This window comes from Euleptes europaea, chromosome 2 (genome assembly GCF_029931775.1).
Source record: "Euleptes europaea isolate rEulEur1 chromosome 2, rEulEur1.hap1, whole genome shotgun sequence".
Lineage (NCBI taxonomy): Eukaryota > Metazoa > Chordata > Lepidosauria > Squamata > Sphaerodactylidae > Euleptes > Euleptes europaea.
Genome location: NC_079313.1, coordinates 106,706,193 through 106,731,676, shown reverse-complemented (window position 1 = coordinate 106,731,676; position 25,484 = coordinate 106,706,193). Strand labels below are relative to the sequence as shown.

At 43.7% G+C, this 25,484-nt stretch overlaps 1 protein-coding gene across 1 annotated transcript in view; it reads right to left on the bottom strand.

The window, feature by feature from the left end:
• RALY (RALY heterogeneous nuclear ribonucleoprotein) overlaps window positions 1–25,229 on the bottom strand; it is a 307,270-nt gene extending 282,041 nt beyond the window's left edge. Inside the window, exon 1 of the mRNA XM_056844432.1 lies at window positions 25,154–25,229. The gene's annotated coding sequence lies outside the window, so the exon portion shown is untranslated. The remainder of the gene's footprint in view (window positions 1–25,153) is intronic.
• Between the last annotated feature and the right edge of the window lie 255 nt (window positions 25,230–25,484).

Here is a 25,484-nt window from a genome sequence, read left to right as displayed (position 1 = left end):
TATTCCCCCTCCCCCAGCCCCGAGTGGCTAAACTGGGAGAGGTCCAATGGCATGCGCAGATATAACGCATAGTTGCTATCTTTCCCCTCATGTTTTTATTCAGAGGCACCTTGTGAGTTTATATTGTTGGACTGGCAATCGATCAGGGGACTGGAGCAACTGCCCTGTGAGGAGCTGTTGAAAAGCTTAGGGCTGTTTAGCTTGGAAAGAAGGCGGTTAAGGGGAGGCATGATAGAGGTCTATAAAATTATGCATGTTTTGGAGAGAGTGGACAGGGAGAAGCTTTTCTCCCTCTCTCATAATACCATAATGCGGGGTCATCTGCTGAAGCTGGAGGGTGGGAGATTCAAAACAGAGGAGGGGAGGTATTTTTTCACACAGCACATATGGGAGAGGCCATGCTCAGTGATAGAGCATCTTCTTGGCATGCAGAAGGTCCCTGGGTCAATCCCCGACATCTCCAGTTAAAGGAACCAGGCAAGTAGGTGATGTGAAAGACCCTGGAGACCCTGAGACCCTGGAGAGCCGCTGCTGGTTAGGGCAGACAATACTGACTTTGATGGACCAAAAGTCTGATTCAGTATAACACAGCGTGTTCATGTGAGTGTAATAATGGCATTATGACTGGAAAGGGCTTATATCTTTTGTAGAAGGTAAATTAATTAAATTAACGTAGCTATGCAGCAATTGTGCACAAACTGAAGGGTAAGCTATAATATCCATGATCTAGAGCATCATGTGTACTTCACTGTATATATGGTGCTCCTGCCTGGATGGGCTTACTCTTGGGTGGACCAGTTCCATCACAGTTCCCAGCTCTGTGCACAAAGCATGTTACTTGTGTCTCTTCCATTGAATGTAGTAGGGAAATCCACTGTGGGCATGTAGGAAACTTCCTGTCCATAAAGACTCTCTGGACAATGTCTGTATTTCAGAAGCCATCAAGGACACAGAATTTCAAGTCAGTCTGTGTCACTGAGTGTGATTGACAGTGCCTTTCAAGGGTCTCAAGTTGCAGACTGACCCAGTTTAAATAGCACCGGAGACTCAGTGGGCACTTTCATACATGCTGAATAATCCACTTTCAACCATCGTTTACAACTGGATTTTGTCATTTCTGCAAATCGCATTGAAAGTGGATCGAAAGTTCATTATTTGGCATGTGTTAAAGCATCCAGAAACAAAGCAAAACATGTGCTCTGCTCATGGGCTATGGACACTTTCTATGGATAGCTATGGAAATGCATATATTTGCGTCTATGGGAATCTTTCTCTTTCCAATCACAATATTTCTACACCCAATTAAGAAAGATCTATGCACTCAGTCATCTCTTTCAGGACCATTATGAGCACAAGCTCTCAGATTTCCCCATGAGATACGATGCCACCCAATTGTGTATGACCACAAAAAAAAAAAAAATAACCAAAGTTATTCTGTAGTGAAACTGTTGAAACTTTATTCACTTATCAGTCATGAGATTATTGAGTGACTTTGAACAAGTCACATCCGTAAGAGCTGTAAAATCATGTCCTACTTTACAGCATTGCTGTGCAAGAAAACTAAGTTTGCAAAACACCATGCCCAAATACGTGTAATAGTAGACACTACACAGCTGCAGGTTTTAGGTAGACTATAGCTGTCAGGCTGTTATCTCGGTTTCTATGTTGCCTCTGTTCCTTTGCTGAACCGTCCAGACTTCAAGGACGGCTCCACATACCAAAGCCTGGGAACGCTACCCCTGGGAAAGTGTGCTCTGTTTATGCTGTGTGTGCTTTGTAATCTCCCGCTGTTTTCAAGCTTTATATTGCCAACTAACGAGCAAGAACCTCATAGCTGTCATCTTATCCTCAATGCACTGTATTGCCTATTTGACCAGTAAAAGCCATCTGCTTGGATTCTAATTGTCTCTGTGGTGATTTCTGGTTCTTTGGGTCAAGAGCTGACATTATGACAGCTATCTCTACAACTCTTCTTCAACGATCCCCTAGTCAGGCTGGAGCCCTGGAGGGTTCGCCTGCCACTCGGATGGGAGCTGGGAGGTCGCTCTCCGAGTGAACCGGGACCACTACTTCTTGGAACCCTGGAGTCCTCGTTTGGGGATCCTACCCTTCTACAGGACATAGTCGCTGAACTCTTCAGGACTAATTTGGAGGCTTGCCGCTTGAGGGGACTGGTACAGACACAGTGGCAATCTCTAGTGAAAGTTCTTTGGATGTTAACGTCGGATGATACTAATACTCGGTTAGACCTCCAGGATTTTGATCAGTTGCTGGATGATGCCCGGCTGGTAACTGAGGACTTACAAGTACTAACTGGATTATTGGACGAACTTATTGCCCATGAGACTCTCCCATCCACGGCCCCTGTTACCCTGGGAAAAGGTACCATGGCAGGAGCCGCAGGTCTTTCCCTGATACCCGATGCAGCTAGCTGTCAAGCTGAAGCCAAGCGGGTCGCTGTCCATACGGCCCTCCTCTTTGCGGATTGTACAAAGGATACTACGGTAGCCACCTTGGCCCAACGTTTGGCCTCGACGTTTGGGGCCGACGCACCCGCAATCGTGGTTCGGATACAACCATTGCTAGGCGGGGAACCCGACCCCATACTCACACTCCTGGAAACGGAACTTTTACCGCACGTTACCGCAGCTGAAGCTCTGAAACTTGAAAACCGGAAAGTTCTCGCAGATAAAGAAGCTGCTGAAGCGGCTAAGGTGGCGGCCGAAGCTCAAGCCGCAAGGGATAAGGAGTTACAATTGGCTGCGGATCGTGCGCGGACCGGCGGTCGCCCTAAGGACACTGTAAGGGGCGGCCCTCCGTTAGGTCTGTCTTTTCCCCCGGTATTTGTCCCGTCGCGCACGACCCAACGCGCACGCCGCCTTGCAGACCGATGCCAAGACTCCGGAGAGTCTGAAGACGAGGACCTATATGGGGACAGTTCTCAATGGGCCACGAGTTTCCGGACAAGTAAACCTCATCGTACCGGTGGCCCAGGTGAGGATGTTCACCTGTTACGAGCCCAGAATCGGGACCTATCTGACCGTGTCGATCAACTCCAAGAGCTAATGGAACGAATGCTTCAAGACAACAGGCAGTTGCAGCAAGCCCTGAGAGCCCAGGCACAGCCCGTCCCAATACCGGGTCTGGGGGTGCCAGCCCCAATACCGGGTCAGGGGGGGCCAATCCAACCTCCTGCACCACCTCCGCCTCCCGGAGGTCCCGTTTTACCTGCACCCGGAGCACCCGTGCAACCGGGTCAGCCTATACCCGGTCCTTGGAAACAACTCAAACTAAAAACTACGTATGATGTATCTCTTGAAACCCTACCCTGTTTCTTGCATCAGGTGGACAGCTATATGCGAGAACAGGGACAATTGTTCCCTACCGAGGACAGCCGGGTGCGCTACGTAGCTTCCCTTTTGACAGGTAAAGCAGCCGACTGGATGGTCCTCCAATTCGACACCCGATCCCGCTCTATCCGTTCCCTCAACAATGTCATGACTGCTTTACGTAGGAGGTTTGAGGACCCCTTTCTGGGGGAACGAGCCAAAGCGGAGCTGCTACAACTAAGACAGGGCTCTACTCCAGTCCGATAATTTGCCAATGAATTTCAAAGACTGGTGAGCAAGATTGTGGGCTGGCCCGAAGCCACCCTAATTCACCATTTCAGGGAAGCCTTACACCCTGACGTCCTGAACTGGTCGTACATGCGGGGCGATCCCGACACTCTCGAGGATTGGATTCTATTGGCCGAAGAAGTAGAAAGCAGCCGGCGCTTTATTTCCCTTGTCCGCCAAAAACACAAGGAGAAAAGCGTCCAAAAGCCCCAGCCCAAGGCACCACCCCCTCTACACGGAAGCCGACGCGTCCACCCCAGGATCGCGAAGCCCGATTTCAAAGGGGTGCCTGCCTCATTTGTGGGGAACAGGGCCACTTTGCAGCGGTCTGCCCATACCGCCCTGAACCCTTTCGTCCCAGCACGGCAACTCGAGCTAGGGGATGACCGCAACGCAGAGGCACCGCGGCCACCCGCAGCGCAGCGCCGGGAAGACCCACACCCTCTGCACTTCACGCTGGAGACTCATCCGTTCTGCCTGCATCAACTGACCCAGCCGGGTCCCGGATTACAAGTGCCCCATTGGGGGACAACTTTCCCTCTTTGGACGAAGAGAATCCATGGACTTCTCCGGCTTTAAACTTGGAATCTCCCCTTGATTTGTCAAAAAACGGCTCCGGTCTGTGGTGAGTGGAGCGTCTCCACAGACCTCTGCAGATTCTCCTGCTAAACCGACAGTTCCCACCAAAGTAAAGGAAGTAGAAACCACCGTTTATGTGGACGCAATTCTACAACATCACGAAGGTGGCCCCCAACTACCTGTTAAAGCACTTATTGACTCTGGTTGCAGTCGCACTCTCATAAGTGCAGCCACATTTGCAGCACTCAAAGTCGAGTCCGAGGCTTTACCAGCCCCCGTCCAATTTGCCCAAATGGATGGGAGCCATTTCAAAGGGGGTCCGGTTGATCATCGCACTATAGGGGTGGCGATGGGTATTGGCTCCCACTGGGAGCAAATCGACTTTACCATAGCCCCTATTCGATTCGAAGTGGTCCTGGGAATTAACTGGATTAAAGGTCATTGTCCCAGTATTGATTGGGACACGAACACAATCTCCTTTGACAACCCTAAATGCGACCAGCACCGACAGCAAGTTGCGGTGCTGTCTCCACCCGCTTCGGCATTACTCTCCGAGGTCCCTTCACCATCAGCCCTCCCTGAGATATACCAGGACTATGCGGATGTCTTTAACATTAAAGAATGTGATACCTTACCCCCTCACCGGGCTACTGACTGTGCAATTGAAGTGGTGAAGGACTGCACATTAACCAAAAGTAAAATCTACCCAATGAGCGCTTCCGAGCGCACTGTGCTTCGGGACTTTTTGGACAAAAACCTTGCCAGAGGGTTCATTCGCCCATCGAATGCTCCCAACTCAGCCCCCGCGTTTTTCGTCCGAAAAAAGGAGGGCGACCTACGCCTCTGCATTGACTTCCGAAAACTCAATGCAGTTACTCAAGCCAACGCCTATCCTATACCACTAATTTCAGATATCTTGGGACAACTACAAGAGGGACGTATTTTTTCTAAATTGGACCTGGTAGAAGCCTACTACCGCGTCCGTATCCGCGAGGGAGACGAACCCCTCACTGCCTTCTCTAGCTGCTTTGGAATGTTTGAATTCCTTGTGATGCCCTTCGGGTTAAAAGGGGCCCCGGGGGTCTTCATGCAACTCATCAATGAAATCCTTCATGATTTACTATACCGCGGAGTGGTGGTTTATTTAGACGACATTCTTATTTATTCGAAAACCATGGACGAGCATGTCACATTGGTCCGAGAAGTTCTACACCGCCTACGCAACCACCAACTCTTCGCAAAGCTGGCTAAATGCGAATTTCACCAGAGCAAAATAATTTTCTTGGGATACATAATCTCCCACCATGACCTTAGCATGGACCCGGCCAAGGTCCGTTCCGTCCTCGAATGGGCACCTCCCTCCAACCGCAAGCAAGTACAACAATTTCTGGGCTTTGCTAAGTTCTACCGCGGATTTATTCCTAACTTCGCCCAAATAGCACTGCCCATCACCGACCTTCTAAAAACCAAAAGTAAAGAAAACTCTGCCACATTACCCTCCGCTAAAATACTGTGGACTGATCAATGCCAGACCGCCTTTGTGGCTCTCAAACGCCTTTTCACATCAGAACCTGTGCTACGGCACCCAGACCCTAACCGAATGTTCATTGTACAAGTCGATGCCTCCGACGTAGCTATGGGGGGGGGCCCTGCTGCAAAAAGGACCAGATGGTCTCCTTCATCCCTGCGCTTACTTCTCTAAAAAATTTGCGCACTCCCAATTGAACTGGCCTATTTGGGAGAAAGAAGCCTCAGCTGTTCACCATGCTCTTACTCTATGGCGACAATTCCTAGAAGGGTCTAAATTCCCCTTCGAAGTTTGGACCGATCACGAGAATCTGGCCGCCCTCACAGGAACCCATAAGTTATCCGCAAAACAACAACGTTGGGCGGAATTCTTTGCTCAGTTTCGTTTTGTCCTGAAGCATGTCCCAGGAAAGCAAAACGTTCTCGCGGATGCTCTCTCCCGATTGCCTCAATACCCGGCGAAACTCGATCGGCCAACAGACTATTTATTTACGCCCGCACAAAGAGAAGCCCTACCCGTATTGGCTGTACAAACTCGATCCCAAACGCTGCCCCAGCGACAGCACACGGTCACCAGCGTGCAAACTCCTCCAACCCCACCGGCTGCCCTGCTGCCTCTGCAATGGAACACCATTATGACCGACGCTCCGGCTCCTCCAACCCAACTGGCCGCCCAGCCGCCTGCAGTCTGCGCACCGCAACACGTAAGCGCTTCCCCCTCATCAACCCCCCTAACTGCTCCTACTGCCACTTTAAACAAGGGGGGGGGGGGTTCCCGTCTCCGATTCTTTCTTAAAGTCCCTGCGGGAACACTGCCTTATGGAACATTCTGACCAAACCCTGCCTCCTGGTGTAATTGAACAAGGAGGCTCTTGGTACAAAGACTCGAAATTGTATGTGCCCAAAGCGCTCCGAAAAGACGTCTTACACTTGGCCCATGGAATAAAAACCACTGGACACTGTGGGTTCCTAAAGACCCTTCACCTGTTGCGCAGACAGTTTTGGTGGGGGGGAATGCGTTCTGATATTGACTCTTTCATTCGCAGCTGTCCTATTTGCGCCACGGTCAAACGATCTCAAGGCAAGCCCCCAGGACTACTGCAACCACTTGAAACACCCTCCAAACCCTGGGAAGTGATTGCTATGGACTTTATGACGGATCTCCCTCTCAGCGGGGGAAAAACTGTATTATGGGTTATCACTGACTTATTTTCTAAGCAAATACATTTGGTTCCATGTGCGGGGATCCCCTCCGCTCAGAAATTGGCCCGCCTCTTCGTGTCACATGTCTTTAGACTACATTCGTTTCAACGCAAGATAATCTGCGACCGCGGCAGTAGCTTTGTTGCAAAGTTTTGGAAAGCTTTTCTCAAATTGGTGGAGGTGGAACAAGGGTTGTCTAGTGCATACCATCCCCAAACGGATGGCCAGACCGAACGTGTTAATGCTGTACTTGAATGTTATTTGCGCTGTTATGTCAATTATCACCAAGATAACTGGGTAGAACTGTTGCCTTTTGCAGAATATGCTTACAATAATGCTGTACATCAGTCCACTGGTTTCAGCCCGTTTTATGCAATCTATGGACAGGACTTCGGTCCTATCCCCCCGGTAGAAGATTTGGAGGGGGAGGGGGATGCCGACATTGCCTCTTGGGCACACACCCTCCGCACCACATGGCCCTGGCTGATTAGCAACCTTGACCGAGCCAAGCGCAAATACAAAGCACAAGCTGATAAGCATCGGTCCCCCGGTGGGGACCTACAAGTGGGTAACCTGGTATACCTATCCACCAAAAACCTGCGTTCCACCCGTCCGTGCCATAAGCTCAACGCTAAGTACATTGGCCCATTCCCCATCACTCGCATCATAAATCCTGTCACGGTGGAACTATCTCTCCCCAAAACCTTAAGGCGTGTGCACCCCGTTTTCCACATCAGCCTCCTGAAACCCCATAGTGCGTCTCCGCAATGGCATCCGGAACTGCCTCCCGAACAACCCATAATGGTGGGGGGAGAAGAACATTTCGAGGTCTCCAAAATCCTAGACTCTCGTATTCACCATGGGGTCTTGCAATACTTGGTCCGCTGGAAACACTTCCCCCCTGCCTATGACGAGTGGGTTCGCGCACGAGATGTCTCCGCCCCCAAGCTCGTCAATGCCTTTCACATTGCCTACCCAGACAGACCAGCCCCCTTGCAGGATGGGAGGGGGCCTTAAGGGGAGCAGGATGTCAGGCTGTTATCTCGGTTTCTATGTTGCCTCTGTTCCTTTGCTGAACCGTCCAGACTTCAAGGACGGTTCCACATACCAAAGCCTGGGAACGCTACCCCTGGGAAAGTGTGCTCTGTTTATGCTGTGTGTGCTTTGTAATCTCCCGCCGTTTTCAAGCTTTATATTGCCAACTAACGAGCAAGAACCTCATAGCTGTCATCTTATCCTCAATGCACTGTATTGCCTATTTGACCAGTAAAAGCCATCTGCTTGGATTCTAATTGTCTCTGTGGTGATTTCTGGTTCTTTGGGTCAAGAGCTGACATTAGCCCTGTTCACAAGTTACAATGAATGCATGTACCATCAGTGTACTGTATGTACTTGATTTTCCTTTCTACGCTTGTTGAGTAATTTGCATGTTATATTCAATGTAGGTACAGCTGAATGCGTGATTGAAACTATGAATTTATCCAGGTACTGGTCTCGGTTTCATCTGTAAAGTGAACATGCATTGGCTCTTTCGTACAAATAGATGTACATGATGCGTTTAGGATAATCGTCATATGCTTATGATGATTGATGTTATTAAGATCTGATGATAGTTTAGACTATGTAATGTTTGGAAGAAGAAATAGATTTGATCCTTTCTCCCTTTATTCCCTTATTTACCCCTTTATAAAAACAAATATATATAAATACACACACACACACACACAGTATGTATGGTAAAGGGTAAAGGTCCCCTGTGCAAGCACTGGGTCATTCCTGACCCATGGGGTGATGTCACATCCTGATGTTTACTAGGCAGACTTTGTTTACGGGGTGGTTTGCCAGTGCCTTCCCCAGTCATCTTCCCTTTACCCCCAGCTAGCTGGGTACTCATTTGACTGACCTCGGAAGGATGGAAGGCTGAGTCAACCTTGAGCTGGCTACCTGAAACCAACTTCTGTTGGGATCGAACTCAGGTTGTGAGCAGAACACACACACACACACGGCAGACTTCCTCCCTTGTGCTGTTCCCGTTTATAACAACAGTCCCTCAATGTGTAGATTCATTCACTGAGGTGGCCACAGATATAGATGTGCTCCTGAAGGATTCTTGCATGTTGCCTGAAAAGCAGTGGAGCTGTTGACAACGTCTCCTTTTCCCTTTCTAAATGGAACCCTGGGTCCCAACTCCCGCAGAAATTCTTTCCAAGTTCTTTCATTTCTTAAATTTAAAAGCGATAGCAATTCTGCCTCTGAAGCTCACAGAAGGGCTTTTGTAGGCCGTGGCTTATTAGTACACTGCACAACCTGGCAATATTATTTACATCACATTAAAAAGATTGAACAGCCTCTTCTTGGATGTGAGAAAGCATTCATTCCTATTTAAGATTAAACAAAAAAAATCACTTTTGATGTTGCTGCAGTGGCAATGACTGTTCCTTGTGTGCGTTTGATGTTTGCAATAGAATATTTGATTCTTGCAGAAATCCTTTCAGTGGAATTTTACCGTTCAACACATTTCTACCCAACTCTTTGCTTTCAGTTTTTACAGAGTATTAGCTAAGAAATGTAGAATGCTCTGTGACCAAACTGATCAGAAAGCCTTTTTGATCATTTTTTAAAGATAACTTTGGGATCTTTATTCCTCTATAATATGAGTCTTAATCCAAGGATGAGGGGAGGAGAAAATAAAGCAACCACCATGGCTTTATACATGTGTCATGCTGAAGCATGGGGTCTTTTTTTTAACCTTGTTATGTGTTCCCTTTTCATTTCACTTTGTTTTCACATGTTGTCGTTATGAGACTTTTCATTTCATTGGCTGCACACCATGCCACAAAACCATCTGAAGTGGTTTTGCAAACTATAGTTTCAAATTACCATTAACTCAACCAGTATGGTGGCTGTTCTGGTTTTGCTTGTCTTTTTATTTATACTTCTTGATTCTTGTACACTCCAAGTGGTTTCCAAATATACAGGCAAATACCAGGGCTGGTTTCAGGATTGTGTGGACCCTGGGCAACCCAACGAAACATATGAGGAATCACGAGAAACAGCTAAATTGGTTGCACATAAAAATTACCAAGACCAAACGCGTTTAGGCCTACAGGGCCTTCTTCAGTGGTCACAATACAGTGTATACACACACAACTCCACCTATGGGCCTAAACACGTATGGGTTTGGTAGTTTTTATTGTGCAACCAATTTAGCTGTTTCATATGATTCCTCACATGTATAAAATTTACCTTTTGAGATTTATGTTTAACTCTTTTAAAGCGCAATTGCACTTAATAATAAATATATATTTGTAATATTATTTTTAATTATTATTGCTCAACCTTCTAGGTTCTTGGCCCATTTTCCTCCAACCACAACCCTCCCTTGGCCACTCCCTTTTCCTTTTCCATTTGTTTACCATGGTAAATAGAAATCATACCAAACTGTGCTTTCTTGGTTACTTTTATTACTTTGTATCAAACAAGAGAGAAGAAAATATGATTTTATTTGGTGGGCATTCAATAAAATTGGTACCATTTGTGTAAAAGCAACAAATATATCAATCTGGAAGAACCTCCGTGTCAAGGTCTGTGGAAAGGTTTACCCTCTCTGATCACTGAAAGTGAGGAGGCCAATCCACACCCATCCAAAATGCTTAAGCAATTTATTTACTTGTTGGACTTTTATGCTGCCCATTCCTGACCAGGTCAGACTGCGAGTGGCTCACAACCATTACGGCACAATTAAAATGGCCATAATTTACAATTAAAACTAGAGACATAAATTAAAGACCAGGCACCCTCCACTATAAGCAGCATAAAACAATGACAGGAAAACCATACAGAGGAATATAACAAAACAAATTGAATAACCCTAACATACTGAAGATGTTCATTTGGAAACATCAGGTAGAAAGAACTTAATTTCATCACTTAATACTGGATCAAAGGAGCCATAAATTAACTAATAGAAGAAAATGAAACTTATTTGTAGTACTGAGAAATGCATCACTTAGTTTTTAAAATGAAGAGTTAATCTTTGCTACACTAATTTAATTCTCCAACAAATATCATAATCCACATCTTTAATTGTTGGTTTTATACGTTATGTACTATTTTTAAAATTGATTTTAATGTGTTTTTTTTAACTGTTGACTGACTTGAGGGCCCTACTTGGGTAAAAAGTTGGCCACGTATATTTTTTGTATATTATCAAGATATGTACCATGAGAAAGCACCTCTAATGTATTGACTAGTTGTGGCAATGGCAACGAAATTGATTCGACAGCATCTACTCCAATATGTAGATCTCCAAGATGTCAGAAACAGAGCTTTCAGGGTTTTGGCAAACGTTGTAAGGCTACTCCCCAGCATTATATTGCTCCAGAAAAAATGTGATGTAATATTACCAAAACAAACAAAAAACCCTTTGCCTGGCCAGAGGTGACTCTAGCATGCACCAACATGTTTCCAGTTGTGGGGAGAACAAGGTACAAAGAATGCCTGGAGATTTTCAAGAACAATGGCTTGAACTCCTTTAGCACCATTATCACAGCATTGGCTACAAATATTAGACATCAACAATCCATACTTTTCTGTCACCCTTCTGCTCTGATAACATGATACTCCTCCCTCATGAAACCGGATGAGTCCAGGTACTGATATCTATCTTAATCATTGCAAAAATATGTTTATGTGCTTCTGAGAGACAAGGAGCTAGGGTTGCCAACCTCCAGGTACTAGCTGGAGATCTCCTGCTATTACAACTGATCTCCAGATGATAGAGTTCAGTTCCTCCGGAGAAAATGGCTGCTTTGGCAATTGGACTCTATGGCATTGAAGTCACTCCCCAAACCCCACCCTTCTCAGGCTCTTCCCAAAAAAACCTCCCGCCGGTGGCGAAGAGGGACCTGGCAACCCTACAAGGAGCTGATGGTGTCAATGTCAGTAAGACCTTTTGGAGTGCTTAACCTTGGGAAACGAAGGAACCATGGTGGATAAATAAGATTGTTTTGCTTCCCACTAATACCACTAATGTGCATATCATGCAGAACTGTAATTTCTATAAACGGGCATATGGTCAGCGGCCTTGTATAAGGACCTTCTTTAATACACCAACCATACTAATGGATTTTGAAAAAGAGTGCCCAGTGTTAGAGAATATAATTATGGGATGAAGAAATGTGACTGATTTGGACTTGCAAGTGCATTCTAAATAATGCTACATTCATGGTAGTTTGAAATTCAGAAGATTTTTGGACTCTTAAAAGCATCTAAGTGACTTGCTGACATCTTTCTTAAATCACAAAGGTTATGAACTTCAGTAGAAACTTAAAGGCTGGAGAAAAAGATCAAAAAGCCTGTTATGTGTTGATATTCTGCCAATGATGTAGAAGAACGCTTCCAAATGAGCCACCAAGAGCAGTTTTTGGAGAGCTATTAATTTCACAGGAGGGCCTGTTCATAACTGGAAGGTGGGGCAGTTGAAGGAAGGATACCCCTCAGAGACTTGCACATTCAATAGTACCTGAAGACTCCCAGATTCAACCAGGATGCTCAGAATGGAAAAACACATGAGAAAGCTTGGAAATCAACCTGAGGGGCCAAGTCATGTGCAACCAGAGGAGACAGAGGGCAATGCTTTGGGTACCACTATGGATGTTGTGAGAACATGCATTTTTGTCCCCATGGGAAAATGCAGAATGTTACAGTAAACTAAAATGATATTAATACTTTGCTTCCCATTCCTGTTCAATAAACAGGAACATGCACAAAAACATGCATTATCTAAAACAGTAGAAAGGTATTGTTGTGAGAGAGCTTAGGTTTCAGTTTTCCATATTTAATACCAAAGTTATCAAGGCCTAAATTCCGGGGGAGATTTGTAGATATCTCATCCTCCCTCCTTCTCTAAATAGGGACATTTGCAGTGCAAGTCTTACACCCTTCTAAATGCACAGGCTTCAATGGATTTAGAAGGGTGTAATTCTGTTTGGGATTATTCTGTCAGTCTGCAATGCTTGGGCCCAAATCCCTCTAGACAAGAAAAAACTGTGATCAAATGGAATGTACCATAATGATACTTTATTACAGAGAGCTAAGAGAAAATAAATGTATGGATTATAGGAATAGTTTTACACATTTGAATGGCTTCAGACCACTTCTTACAGCCTCATACCTCTTAATGGAATGTGTGCAACAATAAATCCTCCTAGAAAACCTATCTGCTTTCAAAGGCGTACGCAAACAAGCAGAGAACAATTTCTACAGCTCAAGAAATGGCAGGAATAATGGTGCACACACCACTCACAACACATACATCCCATGCTCTACTGCCAGCAAACAAAGGCAGCATCAACTTTCAAGAGGCGATTTAAGAATAAGCAAGCAAACAAAATGATCCACTGTGGGGGGGATCCATCTAGCAGGAGATGGCAAACTGAAGTCTGAATGGTACTAATCAAATATCTGCATTTTGTACCCCAAACTGAAAAATAACTTGGCGTTGAATTACATGCCTCAGGTAGTATATTCTTGCTATAAGATCTCTTTATTTGCTGACTGGAAGGTTTTTGAGAAGAGGTTGGGTTGGTGAAAACTTATAGGACACTGCTGGATAACAACAGTAATGTGGAGATGGAATGCAAACTGTAGGGATACAAACTTGATTTTCCATTGACACTTCTAAAATTTAGTTCATAGGTGTGGTTCCCACTTGTTTTGGTAACCCTAAAGATTGGGGCCTTGGAGGCTTCTTTTTCTTTTAGTTAGGAAATAAATGACCATACCTACTTAAAGCCAGACTGCCATTCATTTAATTTGCTTTCCTGGTGCCTGGAATTTGATAATTTTTTTTGTCATTCCTATTCATTCTCATTACCCAAATAAACATAATGAATTGGGATTTTCTTCTTTGTTTTTCATTTGTTTGAAAATAAATGCACATCCCAAGCAAGCAGGTTAACAAACAAGTCAGAGCTAAGAAGTCTTTCTTCCTTACTTCTCTTCTAGTTTTTAACGATCAAGATGAATGAGACTAGAGATTGGTGATTTAGCAGTGCCATCCTGAACAGTTAGGCTTAGAAGGGTACTACTCTACTTTGAATTGCACTGTATATCTCTCAAGGAATAGGAGAAATAATTAGATCAGGGCTGTCAGTCTAGAGAAGAGGGGTTTAATCTATCTAAATTTCATAATTTAAATCCCCTTCAAAGGTGCTATTTGTCCAATAGACAACATACTAGTAACTGCTTTTTTTTTGGGGGGGGGGGGGGAAACAGCAACTTCATGTGTGTGATTTACATAAGGAAAACAGTACAGATGTGAATGGGTTAACCCCTTCCTCCAATGCCACCACCATGATCAAGTTTGATACTTTCCTACAATGGATGTTATTGAAGTAAAAGTTTGATACTTTCTTACAATGGATGTTATTAAAGTAAAAGCTAGAGAGCGGAGCACAGATCAGTCTTGTCCAGTGTGACTAAAAGCTTTTTTTTTGTACAAACTGCACTTAGATGAGAGAATGATATAAGTACCAAATTAGTTATCTCCATAATGATAACCATTTTTTTAAAAAGCCACACAGAAATCCATAACATGTTCTGAACCTAAGCTATGTTAGGAAATGCTGGGTTGGATTCAACCAGCTTTTTCACTCAATAATGTCCAATTCCCCTTCTCACTAAAGCCCCCTGACCCACATGGCTTTTGCATATGTAAGTTCCATGACCCCCCAATGTAACTTTTGTTGGTGGCCAACCTTGAAACATTTGATTTGCAATCACATTAGGTTGTATCAGACCAACTACAAGCCAAAGGTTTCCCACCTCATCCCCTTAGTGCAGTCTACAATACCCCTAAAATGTTTCTTGAGGTTCACCCGCTCTCTACCCCATGAATAGCCCTGACCATGATGCAGGAGTCTGTAGTGAGAGAGTGAAAATTGTCAAAAATCCCCACACCTGCCAGTGGAAGTGTCCTTGCACTGGTGGGAAATAACTGGATACAACTCAAGCAGCCCTTTAATGCCCTAATATACAAATATTGCTCATACAGTTTTCCAGTCCCTGGCCCTTTTTGCTCTCATTGTATTATTATCAAAGGAAGAATAATAGCATCAGTAGATCTGATTGAAATTTATTACTACTACAGTTCACATACAACAGGAAGTGTTCAGAAGTGCAGGTGACCAACAGGGAGGGATCAAAAGATGCAGGGTGATCCAGGGAATGCACTGTTGATCAAGAACCTAGAGGATCTGCTTGATATTCTAGCTTAGTCATGAAACTCAAGTCATAACATGATATAAGAAACATGGGTCAAACAAAGCAGGTTGCCCTTCTCTGTTTATTTAAGACTGTTTTAGTGATTGTTTTAGTTTTAATGAATGCTATTATGCCTGTAGGCTGGTTTTAAAGTTGTTACCCGTCCTGAGCCTGGCTTTGGCTGGGGAGGGTGGGTTATAAGTTGAAAGTAATAAATAAACAAACATAATGCATGGCTTTCTTCCAGAGCTGATGCAAGAATGTGCCCCTTGCCACCCACTCCTCAGATCATTGACTGCTGCAGGCAAAGAGATAAAAGGACAATGAAAACAGGATACAAGTTTTATTACATTATGGGGGGGGGGAGTCTGTCTTGGCCAGCTCACAAATTACTGGATTGTACAGCTTGCACAGATGGATGTGGATCAGCATCGCAGGGTTGCTGAGTGCCCACCACTCCTCCTTAGCCTGTAAAGTAAACCAGTATTTATAAAAGCAATGCGTCTGCTTTCTCCCCAAAGAAAACTTACTGTGTAAAGATTACTCAGAACATACCCCCCAAATTTGGAAGAAAGAAGGCAAAGTATTATTAATAATGACTCAAGTTTGGCTTGGGGCAATTGCTGCATGAGCCCACGGTGTATTTCTTCTAGAAAGAACAGTAACTGAATGCACACAGGCTGCATGAGGAATCTTGCCAGTCTCTCACCAGCAATTAGCACCTGAAACAATGCTTGAATTCTTCAGAACACACCATAGCTAGTTTCAAATCCCCTATAACATCAACATATGCCAAGTAGATTTCAGTGCAGAATTCAATATGATCTTTAAATCTATTCTCTTCTTCTTTAAACTTATCTTCCTTTTCTTTCTCCTTATGCAAGAATGGCTTCTTTTGCTGTAGCTTAAGAACGTTGTTGGTGGGTGTTAGAAAAGAACAACACAACACAACTACCATAGCTCGCAAGACATGGGGAAAGGTCCAAAAGAGACTGGGGCACGGGGTGTGTGTGCACCACAGGCATAAAAAAGCATCTGTGTGTAAAATAAGAGCTAGTAAATAGACTCTACAGATCCAAATGTCAAGAATCGTAGGCACTGCAGATGTGGGGCACCTGTGCTGTAGAACTCTGCAAAATTCTGAAATCCAGCTCCAGATCTTTTATATAAATGTGGCGTTCAAGAAAAATAGGCATTATCAGGCAAACCACACTGTGTCGAATGAGCAGACATCTTGTACTAGTCAACACCCTACCATAACAGTGAGGCTAATTCTTGCTGATAGCAGTGGTACCAAAGCACAGAAACCTGCATTACAAGGGTGAGATATTTCCCATCTGGGTTACCTTGGATGTCCTCACTGGTATCATGTGAGGTGTCTCAGCCATCCCAAGCATTTGTTTTACAATTACCTTTACCAGATGCAACATCAAGATCACTTGCACATGTGATGTTTAGATTGGTCTTATTTATTTCTTGCATCTATAATTTGAAGTCAACATCAACATTTGTTCAGCATAAACAACTCAACGGAGGCATTGCAGGCTAAAAAGGTATCCTTGCCAGCACTTGTGAAGTTCATCCAAATGTTGAGACATGGTGTGAGAAAAATCCCACTGCTGCCTTCTGGTGGTGACTGTTACACACTGGAGTCTGACCAGAATACATTCCTCGGCAAAGTCATTATGGGTCACTTTGAAGGCAAATCCATCTGGGGTGTCAGGTGTACTTATTCAGCAACCCAGCAGCTAAGCATAACAGGGACTTCAAAATGCATTTCCATGGGTTCAGGGGCATTTGTGAGACTGGAGCAAACAACCCATTCTGAAATAAAAAGGAATTTCCACTGCAATCATAAGAGTTACACCTTTCTAACGCCATTAAATGCGGTTCAAAAGCTGTAACTCTGATCAGAATTGTACTGTTACACATTCTAGGGATTTCAATCACAACTAAGAATGCTAAAACGTTGAACGAAATACAGATTCTGAGATAAGATGAGCAAGATGAGGCTGCAAATCTAATTTTTTCAAGGTTGGCCAGTGTTTAAACCATAAGGAACGCTAACTAAATTGTAATAGATGTTAGCTGCCATGCATTTACCTCACCACAAAAGGTGTTGAAGTCTACTTGTTTTAACTCTGGTGGGGTTTGGACCCTGCCACAGAGTGCAAAGAGCAAGTAAAGTATTAAAAGCATCAAAACACATCTATTTCACTGGAGCATATCCTTCTTGGTAGACAGTGACAATTTAAACCCGACTTTTCGCCCCAATGGGTACCCAAAATGGTTTCAACATTCCTCCTTTCTCCATTTTAGCCTCACAATAACCCTGTGAGGTAAGTTAGAAGAAGAGTTGGTTTTTATATCCTGCTTTTCTCTACCAAATGGAGTCTCAAAGTGGCTTACAATCACCTTCCCTTTCCCTCCCGACAACAGGCACCTTGTGAGGTTGGTGGAGCTGAGAGTTCTGAGAGAACTGTGACTAACTCAAGGTCACCCAGCAGGCTGCATATGGAGGCGTGGGGAATCCAATCTGGTTCTCCAGATTAGAGTCCAATGCTCACTGAAAGCTGGACTAGTTGGATCCAATCAGGCTCTTCTCATGTCCTAGTTGAATTCCATTTGGGGAAGCATCATATGGATGGCCTTGTCTTGAAAACAAGATCAATTGCATCAGTGAAGCCTTAGTGTGGGGCAGATTTGCATGGGTTCATGGGATCAGAGTGCTTGCTATCACGCTACATGCTAAGATGATAGAAAATTTACCTTCTTTCCTCTCTGACTGAGGATTTCTGTCCCCACTCCCAAGTACAAATACTCAAATGTCCTCTGAAGAGATCAGAATGACTTTCCTTGAGTTCAAATGACTTGGTTTCAAGCCTCTCAAAACTGATGAAAAACAGACACTGCGTAATGACTTCATCAAAATTAGGCTGCACACCAAGACACTGCTGATTATCATGAACCAAATATCAGCGAATCTAAGCCATTTATATCCAGAAAGCCACCTCATGATTATTTGCTCAAACATCTTACACCAAGGGAAGATCATATGTACCCAAATACACCTGAGAGATTGACCCAACAGCTGCAGAGGCTAGGAATGAACAAAGCTCAAAATGAGGCCTTGTTATCAGGCTTCGTGTGGAGCACTGTGTCAGTTCTGGATACCACAGCTTAAGAATTATACTAATAAATATGGAACCATTCAATGGAGAGCTACACAGAGTCAAGCAGAAAAAGCTTATCCTGGTTCTAACGGAGAAGAAAACCACTGTGTGTGTGTACCATCAAGTCACAGCTGGCTTATGACAATAATGTCGGGCTTTTCAAGGCAAGCGCTGGTCAGAGGTGATTTGCCATTGCCTGCCTCCATGTGGGCTGATAGAGTTCTGAGAGAACTGTGACTGGCCCAAAGTCACCCAGCAGGCTTCATGTGGAGGAGTGGGGAACTGAACCTGGTTCTCCTGATTAGAATCCACTGCTCTTAATCACCACGCTGGCTCTCAGGAAACCACTACAAAGTAGCATTATTTTAAGCCATAACCACAGCATCAAAACGAATAAACTGCTCCTAGGAGCCTGTACAAAGTAGAGTCAAAACTTAAGCTTCCTTTCAATAAAAGTTTGGGCAGGCTTCTGCTATAAATGCTTTTGAATTAAAGTCCCAAGGCCAGAATTCTTTCCCTTTCACCTCTACTTCTAGAGCACCAAGAATCCTGTTGGACATGGTATATTTCCGTGATTAAAGCAAACAATCCATAAAACCCATCACCAGCCAACATGGCATAGAAGTCAAATTATTTCCTATCCTCACTTCCAGCATTCAGATATATAAAAAATGTGCCAGGTCTTCCCCAACTTTTAGCAGAGTATATCCAGCTGTCCCACCAGCTGTCCAAACAAGCAAAAAAAAAAATCACTTAAAAAAATTCAATCGCTATCTATCCCCAAGAGCATGATAAATTACATAAATACATAGTAAATTAGAAACAAAGCACACACACAAAAAGATGCATATGCATGCACAGTCACAAATACTTAACTTTTCCACACCAACCAAACCTTAGCTCTTGAATGATAATCCATATAGGAAAGTTGCACAGCTGTTTGAAGAATGATGGATTTTGATCCATCTATAGAGGGGAAGGGAGTTCCACAACTGGTTTCTACTGACTGAGGCACCCAATCACCAACCAGCAAGCAAACTTTTAGCACAATTTCCTACGTGTTTATCACTGGATGGCTGCAGCATCAGTTGTATACTTGCTTATGTGAGACACGTATCACAGATCAGACACCACCAGCAGAGCTATCATGTCCTCGCACCTTCATTGCATTACTTTTCAGTTGAGAGCATCTGCACGTTTGCAGTGTGAATCACCAAACCTTGAGACTCCACAGAGCTGCGTGTCAAGTGACCGCATGTGTGAATCACCTCTGATCCAAGTCACTGTTTAAAATTAACACACGCTGCCATGACCAACCAGCAAGATATCAGCAAACTTCAAACTGCCCATGGGAACAAGCCAGTTTAGATTTACAAAAACTGAGTTTATTTTAATCACCTTTACAGTTATTTTCTGCTCCTCGACTTATATGTTAGCATCACCTTCCAGCTCATGAAATATTTCTTCTGTAATCCTACATTCTTTAGCAAAGGCTCAAGAGTGACAAGAAGTTTCTTCTCAGCAAATCTGTGTATAACAATTGTACCCTAATCCAATCTGCTGTAAAGTAGGCACAATTGAGTTTCTTAAGAGATGCAACAAGTGGAAACCTGACCAGCTAGTTAAAATGGACACTTTTGAGTCAAGATTGTATTGTTCACCTGAACATATAAGGGTAAAAGTGTTACATGTTTAAGATGGAAGAAAATGGCCACAGCAAGCTATCCTTTCACACAGCAATGTGTTCTTATGCAACAGAGAGATCAGCTTAATCATAGATGACAACTTCTGGAAACCTTTGCTTTGAATTCATTCCTGGCATTTTCCTAGGCCAGTTTGAAAACAAAAGCTTTTTGTCTTCTTAAAATGCAATAGCTGCAGGCATCCTTGAAAAAAAGAAAAAAGTGACATAACTCAGGTCTGGGGAGAAAAAATATCTGTGCTTTTCAGCATTCTCCTAAAAGCTTCTCCCTACAATTTGGCTAGATTCAGATTATCCAGATCAGCATGAATTCTACAGATTAACCTACTCCTATAAATATAGGTACGAAAAGTGTAGGTTTAGGATTACATTTTAACTACCTCATTACAGCTTTATAGGTTTGAAGAAAATCGCTTGTTATTAACCCAAGACATTTTTGCCTGGCAAATTTTTATGAATTTGGAAAGCATTTGCTGTGGCAATATATCCGAACGCTACTTCCATTCAGCTCATTATTTCAGACTTCACCACTCTCCTGCCCTCCCTCTCAATGCCTGCATAACTAGCAAAGCTGGATAAACGCACCCTTTGCATCACTAGATTATTGCCAGGCTATTTTCCCTTCTCTTCCTATGCATGCCCTTCAAAATCAAACTCTGGCCTTACGGCCCTCATTTCTTCAGAGTTTCTCTAAGTTGTAGAACCAACTCCCACATAACTGGAGCTGTTGCTTCAGCTGGTCTTGTGTAGTGGCTCAGAACACGAGTTCTGTTCAGTTCAAAAGTCTCTGGCCCTGAATTCACTAGGGACCAGGGCCAAGGTAATAAGGCCTGTACTTTAACCAAAAGCAAAGGATCAGCCACAGAACTGCATGCTCCCACTCACTCCCACCCTGTCCCCTTCCCACTTATGCAACCCCCACTACTACTAACAGTTACATTGACACTGATTTTTAACCACAGTTAATGCTGACCAGAGTTTCACCTTTACCAGGATCTGAAACTACCACTAAGTATAATTAAGGGGCAATTTATTTCTGCGTTGTCTCCCCCACTCCTCAGCCTCTGCCCCAACTGCACTTGTTATTTGCAAAATGGGGACAATGCTACTATTTTATCCATGTATTTATTTTGTTGCTTTTAACCTGCTTTTCTCTGCTCAGAGTGGACTCAACGTGGTTGACAACGTTACACACGTGCCACAACAGAAATCCCAGAAGTAGTTAAACAACAATTTAAATTTACCCAGCAACAAATCTGCCATCAATAGGCTAATTCACAGGATGGGAGGGTGGCAGAAAAGGTGGCAACAACTCTAACCCTTGATGGAAACAGCTTCTCACCAGGAAAACACTCGCTCCTTTCCTACCTCCCCTCATAGCAGGAAGGGTGCTGTAGGAAATTACAGAGGTAAGGTATGCAGTGTTTTTTAGAATCGTGCCATCTCAATGCTAGGAGACACAATACTTTAAGGACAGCCCGGCTATCAAAGCAGCTGCTATGATTTGTCCCTGGAAAAGATTCCCTTTGGCTTCCTCTTTAAACTGTGTTCAAGGCCTGGAATTTCCACATACCCACTCATAGATGTTCTGATCCTTTAAAGAGGACTCAACATCCACTGGGGTGTGGCAATGTTTTCATCTCTTTTCTCTGAAGGACCGAGTCACACCACTTTTCCTTGAAAATACAATCTATCTTCATCAAGAGCATTAATTTCCCCTTCACATGGTGTAAAGCAAAGGTCTGCAGACAGTATTTCAGATATTAAATATACAGACCACTCCCAATTAGACATCCCGTCCTTGGTTCCTCAGTCACTCATCCCCCTCCTTTCCCAATAAAACCTATGCTCCACATTTCCTTTCTACTATCCCCAGGCACCATCTCTCCCCATCCACTTCTTCTTCCCTGGTATACATGCAGACATTGTCTCCTACTCCCTGGCACAGGAGTTGAGGTTAAGATTTGACAGCCGTACTCACAAAACATTCCTCCCAAATCACTGTCTGTTATATGCCTTTTCAAAAGAAGCTGTCCTTGGAAGACTTGCTCTCTTTACCATTCCCTTGAAATCCATCTACAACTTTATCTTGACAGTCAAAGCCCACATACATCCTCCATTGACAATCTTCCCATTGACATTGGGAAGGGGTAGAATAGTCATCTGTGGTATGTGCTTTCTGAAGAGACACCTCACATTCTAACCAAGGCTAACCTTGAATAATGAATAATACCAGTGACAAGCTGCTATTGAGAGCAGGTAGCTTTTAAGAGACCCTGAAGAGCCTCCATTATTCTGCTGGTTCCTGGATTTTCCCCTCGCACAACATGTACTCTTTCATCTTCTGAACAGTTCTGTTTCCCAGATGTCTTTTTAAAAAACACAAGATAGTAATGTCAACCCCTCACAAAATAAGATTTTCATTCTATGTATTTTATAAGCACTTGAAAGTATGAAATGCTCTTGATTTCAGTGGATGAGTTGGCCATGTGCCTCAATCTCCTTCACTGAAATTAATGAGATTCAGCCTTGGCTGAATTATGCCCAATGTGTATTAGATACATCTACTTATTCTAGAAAATTGTGCACAGAAAGGTGTGAAAAAATAGCTCCTGTTCTAAGAAACTAAAAAGCAGTAGCACAACTCATCTGGGGGAAAAGAAAGCTAAGTCAGACACCACAGTAGAATTGACACTGTCAACTTAAAAACAGAAAGCCTCTATCCCAAAGTATTTGCTAAACCACTCAGTTTGCAAAGTAGCTGAACTGGTTAACAGACTAGACTGTAAATATATAAACCTGGTTCACCAGCTGTCTCTTCAACACTGATCAGAGTTAACATGATCCTAAGTGAAGCACAGCTGAATTACCTTAGACAAGTATGACATGTTTTGTACTGGATGTATGAGTCTACCTGCCTTTCATATATAGTTTAGCTCGAGATTATACCAACAATATCCTGCATTTTTGTTCCCAATCACCTCCTTCCTAGGGGCTCTTCATCCATTTATGGGATTTCTGACATTTATTTTAATAACCCCTCCATATTCAAAAATCAACATCAACAAGAGAACTATACATTTTTTAAATGCAAGTAAAGAGAAACTTCATTATGGCCGATTCAAAAAAAGATATCAGAAGTGGAACTTTTGCCAAGATTGGGAAGATCTGTGCAACTTTCCAAGAACGAAATCTTAAAATAGTTTACATCTGTAAACAGCAGCACAGTGCTATTTTAAATAATCCAGAAAAAAAAGAACCTGTGTACGTGAAGATGAGCTTTTTCGTAGTGCACAAAATTTATTCAATATTGCAATGGAATTAAAGTGTTGTGCAGGGAATGGAGTGTCCATTTCGACTGGGAAATCCAGATTGAAATGTCCACTCAATTGTGGAGCTCAGTGGCTGGCCTGGGCAAGTCCCTCCCTCGCTGCTTAATATAATTCACAGGTGGGTTGCAAAGCAAAAAGGAAACTCTATACTCCTCAGAGAAAGGGTAGGTTGTAAATCTGACAAATTGCCCTTCCTCTAAGGTTATCTTTAAAGAGAACGTTCAACAGAGCTCAGGTTTACAGGCATTCCTCTGTTTTGGAAGGAACGCTATAGAATCTTTTTTAAATTTTAGTGCACTGATTTATCCCCATCTTTTCTTTTCTTAGAGTGACAATACATTGAAAGGAGTAAGACATGCTTTTAGGGCCAGCATCTCCAAGCCATTTGTAAGGAACCAGTGAATGCAGTAGTTCTTACATTAGCTTACTTAGATGGGAGAACACAAGGTTTAAATTACCGCTCAACTTACTGCACAGCCTTGGGCAAACTGCTTACTCTCAGAGGTACCTTTTGAGAACCAACTGAAGGTTCTCCTGAGGATACTGGAGAACAGTAGAACATTCGGTGACCAGAGATGCACTTCCAAAACAATAAGTGTGCACAAACTTAAAAAATAAAATAAAACTGAGCTACAAGGCAAGGTGTGCTGCTGAAGTTCTCTTGCTACATCAGCTTCTGACTCTCAAATCATACCAAATCGGCTTAGAGACTGGATCATTCATTCAGGCACCACAGACAGGATCCACGATAACTGGAAACAGTTTACACTTTACAATATGAATAAAACAGCGTATCACCACTCCAGGATAGTTACAACAGTAGTCTTCCATTTCAAAAATCCCACCCCCTTTTGGTATCACAGATAACCAGAGTATTTGGCAACAATACAGAGCATAAAGACAACAAATCACACATGCATCATATACAATACTGACAAGTTGTTTTTTAAAAAACCACTTTACTGCTTCCCTTATGGTAGGCTGCAGAAAAAGCTTTATTTCACACCGGGTAGTCCCTTAAGTTTCAAAAACTCCCCCTCTCCCACCCCATCCTCTTGTCTATCTCTGCTGGAACAGCACCTTGGTCCTTTCCAAGGCTCACCAGGGAACTTAAACCAAGAGGAAAGTATTGATAGCACAACACATTCGAGAAATCCGTTTTGGGGGTGGGATAAGGAAATGGGGGGGGGGGAAAGAAAGATGGGACATGACCGGCAGAAATGCAATTCCTTTACAAAAAACAAAACAAAACAAAAACAAAATCTTCCAAGAAAAGCACTACATCATTTGGCAGACAGAAGAACGAAAGGCTGTAATACAAAGAAAAGGGGGGGGGAACCATTTAAAAGTTCAAAGACAAAAGAATAAAGCCACAGAAACAAATTAAACGTCTGGAAGGGGAAAAAAAGATAAGATGTTTTAAAACAGAGCACAAGAGCGCATAAGTCAAGCTTTGCAGATCAGGGCTAATTGCTTTAAAGGGGACAAAAACAAGAAGAGGGTTAAGCAAAAGAAAAATTAGTTTGGTGGGAGGGGGAGGTAAGAGCCGAAAAAGGTAAAATCAGTTGTTAGACCTCACATTGCAAGTAGAACAAATGATCAACAACCAAAAAAAAAGGTAAAGAGTTTCTTTTTTAAAAAAAAAGAAGAAGAAGAAAAGAAATTTACAATTAATCTTTGGTCGAGACTCGAAAAGGATCAAGGAGGAAAAAGCAGTTGCAGAAGAAGAAGAAAGAAGGGGGAAAAAATACTCACCAGTCAAGAAAATGTTCAGAAGTAAAAATTTCAAAGAAGTGAGTGAGAGACAGGGAAGGAGGAAAGAGCGAGAGAGAGAGCCACCGAGCGCACAGAGAGAGAAAGCAAACAGCCCAGCCGCCGCCGCTTCCCCGAGCCAGCCGCCCGACCGCAACTCTAGCGAGCTGCGAGCACACTGGCGACGCCGAACCGTCCGGGGCGGACGCGAAGAGCCCTTCCAGCGGGACGCACCATTGCGAGGACAGGAGGGGGGGGACAGAGAGAGACAGAAGCGCCTGCCTCCTGCGCCGGACAGTCCAAAGGGACCTATGGAGATGCTCAAGACAGGTGT